This window comes from Phocoena sinus, chromosome 3 (assembly GCF_008692025.1).
Source record: "Phocoena sinus isolate mPhoSin1 chromosome 3, mPhoSin1.pri, whole genome shotgun sequence".
Lineage (NCBI taxonomy): Eukaryota > Metazoa > Chordata > Mammalia > Artiodactyla > Phocoenidae > Phocoena > Phocoena sinus.
Window position 1 is genome coordinate 77,715,127 of NC_045765.1, and position 7,618 is coordinate 77,722,744.

Genomic DNA, 7,618 nt, shown 5'->3' on the forward strand with positions numbered 1-7,618 from the left:
TGAATCTGTTCTTTCCTTGAGACACAGATATGATTTACATGATTGACCAACAGGATTGATTTCCTTGTGGTTTTGTTCTTTATTCACTATCAAGTAGGCAGTTAATCTCAGCAAGATTCTGAAGAGGTGACATCAATTTTTAAATTTCAAATTTATTGCCTCCTGTGGAAAAATTATATGCCTTAATAGTACTCACAGATTTGGGTATTCACAAGAGTCTGAATAAGTACCCTTCCTGCTTATCTCTGTGTCTGTCTCTTCAAATAGATTAAGGAACTGTGAAGAATAATGAATTAATGTGCCCATTTGACTTTCTCTTAAATATCAGAGATACCAGCTAAGTCTTTACTAGGGAGCAATCTATGAGCTTGGGCAAAAATACAGGCATCCCTCACTTTCTGAATTCTCACCATCTGAAGATTGCAAACAATTTTACTCCAAATTCACTCTAAATCAAAACCCACTGTAATAAATGACCTTTTCCAGATAGGATGAATCCTTGCTGTCCCTGTTTACATGGGTTGTACATTGTAGATATCATCTTCACATTATTAAGGGCTATGATTTGAATGTTTGTGTACCCCCCCCCCAAAATTCATATGCTGAAATCCTAACCTCCAGAAGTGATGATACTAGGAGGTGGGGGAGTGATTAGGTCATGAGGTTGGAGCCCTCATGAATGGGATTAGTGCTCTTACAAAAGAGACTCCACAGATCTCCCTAGGTCCTTCCATCTTGTGGGGACACAGTGAGAAGACGCTGGCTATGAGCCAGGGAGAGCTTCACTAGAGGGCAGCCATGCTGGCACCTTGATCTTGGACTTCCCAGCCTCCAGAACTATAACAAACAAAGTTGTGTTGTTTATAAGCTACCCAGTCTGTAGCAGTGTACCCAAATGCACTGAGACATTAAGTAAAAATGTCTTCCAGGAAACCAACCCTGCCAATTAGTTGCTAACTATCAACATTTTGGGGAAGTGATCAACTGCAAGCAAAAAAATCACAGATGCTGCTAATCAAATGTATTTATTGCTAAGTATATGCCTTTATATAACTCTAACCTTATATTTATATGGCTATAGTTACATAGGGACAATGTTGAAGAACTTAAAGGAAACTTGTTCAACTTAGGGCTCACTGTTAGTCAGAAAAAGAGAAAGGGGAAGAAGAGCAACTCTGCATACCCTGTGCCAGATGTTTAAAAGATATTTTAGCTCACGCACAGGAAATGATTAGTGTTATAAATAACTGTGATTATAGCATGAGCAGAAGTATTACATTCAGAAATGCATTCCCATGCACAATCTTATTATTGGGAGCCACATAACTGCAAGATAAGGGAATGTTATCCATTTTGAGGAGCTGTTTTATTGTCTATTTTAGTATTTGTCCTTTTGATTCAGGTGAGGATTTTCAATTGAGAATCCTTGGCATTGAGTCTCAGTTGCCAAGCTGAGAAGACTGTCTAACTATATCTTGAATTTAGACCTGGACACACCTGTGGCATGTACTGCATTACTTCACTCCTTCACTAGCTCACTCTCTCTCAACTTTTACCCATCACCAAACCTCTACCAAGACCACAGTCCCCCTTCCCTCCCATCACTGAAGCTCACTTGGGCAATTGGAAAGGAACTATTTTTTAAATTGCCTCATTTTATAAAAATTTTAGTTTCCAAGATCTAGTATGTATTTTTAACATAGTTCGTCCTTGTTTGTTCACATTCCAGTGCATGTTCATTGCAATGTAGAAGGAAGACACAACTTAAATCTGATATTGTATAGTATCTTTGAGAGCTGCATACAAACATACCGTTGATAAGCCCATCAAGTATTGAATACTGGAATGATTAGTATTTTATTTAAAAAATTTTTTTCTATTGAAGTACAGTTGATTTACAATGTCATGTTAATTTCTGCTGTACAGCAAAGTAATTCAGTTATACACAAGTATACTTTAAAAAATTCTTTTCCATTATGGTTTATCACAGAATATTGAATAAAAGTCCCTGTGCTATACAGTAGGACCTCGTTGTTTATACATTCTATATATAATAGTTTGCATCTACTAACCCCAAACTCCCAGTCCATCCCTTCCCACCCCTTTCCCCCTTGGCAACCACAAGTGTGTTCTCTATGTCTGTGAGACTGTTTCTGTTTTGTAGATAAGTGCATTTGTGTCATATTTCAGATTCCACATATAAGTGATAGGATGATCAGTATTTTAAATGCTTATCTCATGTAGATACAATAAATGGAATGTTATGTAAGTTAAAGAGTGTAGTTAGTGATATTTAGGAAAATTAGTTGGATTTTTTGTATGAATATGGAATGCATGGTTATTTTTCCCATTTAAAATACTAGAATAGGGGCTTCCCTAGTGGTGCAGTGGTTAAAAATCCACTTGCCAATGCAGGGGACACGGGTTTGAGCCCTGGTCCGGGAAGATCCCACATGCCGTGGAGCAACTAAGCCCATGCGCCGCAATAACTGAGCCTGCGCACCACAACTACTGAGCCCGTGAGCCACAACTACTGAAGCCTGTGCGCCTAGAGCCCGTGCTCCGCAACAAGAGAAGCCACCGCAATGAGAAGCCTGCGCGCCGCAACAAAGAGTAGCCCCCACTCCCACAACTAGAGAAAGCCCGCACACAGCAACGAAGACCCAACACAGCCAAAAATAAATAAAATAAAAAATTTAAAATAATAATAAAATAAAATACTAGAATATAGACCACTCTAAAAATACTAGATTAGAGGCTAACTCTAGTGCCTAAATTTCTATCCAACATGTTTTCAGGAATATTTCAGATTCAGATAAAGAGGAATGCAGGCTGTAGGGAGAATCATGAAGATGCTGACATTTCCGGTCCCTGCTCCCTTATGTCAGGGGCTGCCTAAACCGCCATCTTCATCTCTGCGAGGCCAAATGCTTAATCCTAGAGCTTCCCTGATCTGTATCTGACGCTGACGCCAAGGAGGTTACGGCAATGTCCCTTCCCTCTGCCTAAACCTTGTCATTTGAAACTTTGATTTTAGATTTATGTTATTTCTAATCTAATTACTTAATCTGATCTAATACTTTAACATACAGAAATAAGAGGAGCCCCCCCCATCTATAGGAGTAATAAGAAAAATAAAGGGTTTTTTAAATAGTAACATTTTGAAGGAGAATTATATAGAGAATCTCTACTGCATTTCATGCACTGTTATGGATATTATCTCATCTCATTCAGTCCTCTCAGCCACCTACAAAATAGGTATAATTACCTCCTTTTTATGGATGAAGAAATTAGGTATCAGAAAGGGTAGGTCATTTCCCCAAGCTTACACTACATTATACTTCCTACGTTATGTAGGCTCAAAGACTATGTTTGAGTCAAAATTTGCATTGCTGTGTTATCACCGTAAGCTAAACAAATAATGGTTAATTTTTTAAATAATATTTTGTAGTCCCTAGTAAGGAGGTATACCTGACATAAAGATGATATTACTTTGTGTATTTTATGAAGCTTTTTCACATATATATTCTTTCTGATTCTTAGATTAATCCTGAGAAGTGAAAAGATAAACTAAAAATCTGGAACACAATTAAATTTCTACTTTCTAGTTTATGAACCTTCCAAGGACAAGAATATAGATTTCTTCATTTTCTGTCTTTATCCAGTGGAGTAGATTGATTGCAAAAATCAACAAAATTCTTCTCTCACACCTACCTCCCCCAACACTTTTGCAAAATGTATATGGTGGATTTGTAGTGTATTAAATTAGCTGAAGTAGAACTAGTCTTTCCTAGAATTCCATTCCCTACATAGTTGGAGGTTAATGAACCACAAGAGACATTCTGAAAGACAGAAGGGATGAAGCAGCCACGATATCGCTTTTTACACCTGAATCTTCTCTGATTCTGAGCCAGGTGCGTAAAGATGAACACCAGCTTTTCCTGCAGATCCCGCATCACTGAAATCAGACTCTTGGAGGGAGTGAGAAAGTGATGTGGGTTGTGGCCCATCCTCACAGGCCCAGTTTCTTTTTCCACTTCATATCCATCTTTCCTTTTTGACTGCTTTATCTACAGACTTCAGGCTCCAGAACCAGACAAAGAAGCCGCAGCCTCCCATAGACTGTTTAACCCGCTCCCACATTAATAAAGTCAAATTCCTAGAGTCAACTCCTTATCTTATATGTCTACACACATATATTTACATTTATAGAAATATTAAATATATTTATATTCAATAACTATATATACATATATAAATAAATATACACACACACACACACACACACTCATTTATATATTTGTTATTGTCATTTTTTTCTTCTAGTGGTCCTGCTTCTTTTAATGGAGCCCTGACTGACACAATGTCTTTGCAGTTCCTCCCTGTCCCTTTAATCTGGGTTGGCCTTGAGATTGGCTTTGGTTAATAGAATGAAGCAAAAGTGACAGGGCCCATTTCTGAGCCTAGGCCTCTAGAAGCCTTGCACATTCTTTCGGAACTCTGTAACTGCCACGTGCACCGTCCAGGGCTAGCCTGCTGGAGTATGAGAGACTACTACACAGAGGGGAGCCCAGTTGTCTTAGCCAAGGCCATTCTAGACCAGCCTATAACCAGCTGTCCCACCCAAATAAGAGCAAACCCAACCAAGATAAGCACAGCTGCCTACCCAACCCCCAGCTGACCAGAGACAATGCTTGAGCCCACCTGAGAGCAGACCCATCAGCTGACCTATAGTCTCTCGAGCAGTAATAAATACATATTGTTTAAGCCACACTTTCTGAGGTGTTTTTTACCACAATAATGGCTAAGTGATGCATCCAGCATATTAAGTTTTCCTTCTTTCACTGTGAAATATAACACACATGCAGAAAAGCATATAAAAATAAAACCATATAAAAATAAATAAGTTTAACAAGTAATTATAAAGTGAAAATATATGTAACCACCCCCTAGGCTATGAAAATGATCATTGCCAACACCAAGGAAGCTGCCCCATTCTCCACCCAATGTTGCTTCTCACCTATCACCCTATCCTTCCCCACTATCCTGACTTCTGAGATAATCATTCCCTTGCTTCTTTGCATAGTTTCACTGTGTATTAGGGGAAACAGTATCACTTAGTTTTGCCTGATGTCAGCCTTTATGTTCTATATGATTTCTTTTTCATTGTGTTTATAAGATTCCCCCATGTTGTCCTGTGTAGCTATAATCTGTTCATTTTCATTGCTATGTAATGTTGCATTTCAGACTGCACTCAAATTTATGGATATTTGTGCTCTTTCCAGTTTGGGACTATTATTAGACTTTGGCTTTAAGTATTCTTGCCTATGTATCGTGGTATACCTGTACATAAGTGGTTCTCAAATTTTTGATTCCAGAATCTTAAAAATCAGATAAAATAAAATAAATAAAAATTATTTAATGAAAAATTTAAATTATAGAGATTTGAGACAAAATATTTATTGAATAATTTATTTAAAATAACAATATATACACAATGGAATATTAGCCATAAAAAAGAATGAAATTGTGCCATTTGCAACAATATGGATGGACCTAGAGGGTAGTCATCTAAATGAAATAAGTCAGAGAAACACAAGTACTATATGATCTCACTTATATGTGGAATCTAAAAACAAAACAAAGGAACAAACAAAACAGAAACAGACATAGATACAAAATACAAACTGGTGGTTGCCAGAGGGGAGGTAGGTGGGTATTGGATGAAATAGGTGAAGGGGATTAAGAGACACAAACTTCCAGTTATAAAATAAATGAGTCATTGGGATGTAATATACAGCATAGGGAGTATAGTCAATAATACTGTAACAATTTTGCATGGTGACAAATGGTTACTGGATGTGTGGAGATCATTTTGCAATGTACTTGATTGTCAGAGCATTATGTTGCACACCTGAAACTGACATAAGTTGTACATCAAGTATACTTCAATTAAAAATAAACAAATAAAATAACAATAATAAACCCATTATGTGTTGTATTCATTTCCTGAGACTGCCATAACAAACTGCCACTAATGTGGTGTTTTAAAACAACAGAAAAGTATTCTCTCACAGTTGAGGAGGCCGGAAGTCTGAAATTAAAGTATTTCCAGGGCAGTTCCTTCTAGAGGGCTCTGAGGGAGAATCTGTTCCATGCCTTTCTCCTATCTGCTGGTGGCTGTGGGCAATCCTTGGCATTCCTTGGCTCATAGATGCATCACTCCAATCTTTTTGTCTTCACGTGGCATTCTCCCTGTGTGTCTGTGTTTGTGTGTCTCAGTTCTCCCTCTCCTTTCTCTTATAAGGACACCAGTCACTGGATTTAGGGTCCACTCTAAATACAAGATGATTGCATCTTGAGATGTTTAACTTAATTATATTTCAGAAACCCTATTTCCAAGGTCGAATTCACAGGGTCTGGAAGTTAGGATTTGGACATATGTTTTTTTGGGGTACACAGTTTCACCTACTACATATGTTAACATAGGTAATACATTTTAACATGAAAAAGAGAAATATTGTCCAAATGAAAATTTAGTGGTAAGGATCACATTGCTTTACATTTGTGTGAGTCTCTTTAATATCTAGATTCATACAAGAAGCTGGGTGCTCATCTGCTTTTACATTCGATATATTGTATGTTGTTTTGGTTGAGATGTATGATGGAAATCCAACGTCCAGTAGATAATCTCAGATCCTCTGAAGGGGTTTCAAAGTCTCCCAAAGGTCTTTGGGGCACACTTTGAGAACCACTGCTGTAAAGTACATACTATAAGTATATGCAAAGTGGAATTTCTAGGCCATATATGTATCTTCCACTTTATTAGATAATGCCACATTGTTTTCCGAAGCCGTTGGGCCAATTTACATTTCCACCAGCGATGTATGAGGGATCTTGTTGTCCTATTTGCTCCCAACATCTGGTATTGTTGTATTTTTAAAAATTTGTCTATCTGCCTCTCTGGTGGTGTGTACTGTATTGCATTATGGTCTTAATCTTATTCATTCATTCATTCTTTGTTTGTATTGCCACTTGATGCATGAAGAAATGGAGGTTTAAAAGAGCAATGTTTCTTGCCAAGAGTCAAGAGTTAGAAAATAGAACCCAAGCTTTCTACTTTGAAATTCAGTCTTCTTTCCACTCACAGACACACACAAAAAAACCACTTCTTTTTCTGGCCTAGCGTTACCAAAAGTGGGTTCAGCTGCTTGCTGCTCGAAAGCCAATAATCGAGAGGCAAGATTGGTTGGAAAGGAAAGCCTGCTTTATTTCAGAGGCCGGCAACCTCCGAAGGTCAACTCTCCACTGACAATCAATCAGTGGGCAAGACCTTTTAAAGGGGAGTTTCAGGTGTGTATAGGTGGAGGGAGGGGGCTACAAGCAGAAACAGCACAGTCACCTCTGACAGTTGTCCTGCAATTGGTCATGCAGTGGTCTGACCAGTGTCACCTCGATTGTTTTAAGTACAGTTAGTCTTCAGTTCCAGGGTCAGTTTGTTCCCAGTTCTTTGAGGCCAGTTCTCGGAATTGTGGTAGCTTATGTCATGGCTACAGTCTGGTCATCGTGTAGTTAATTCCTTCTACCTGGTGGGGATTTCATTATCTACAAGACAGCT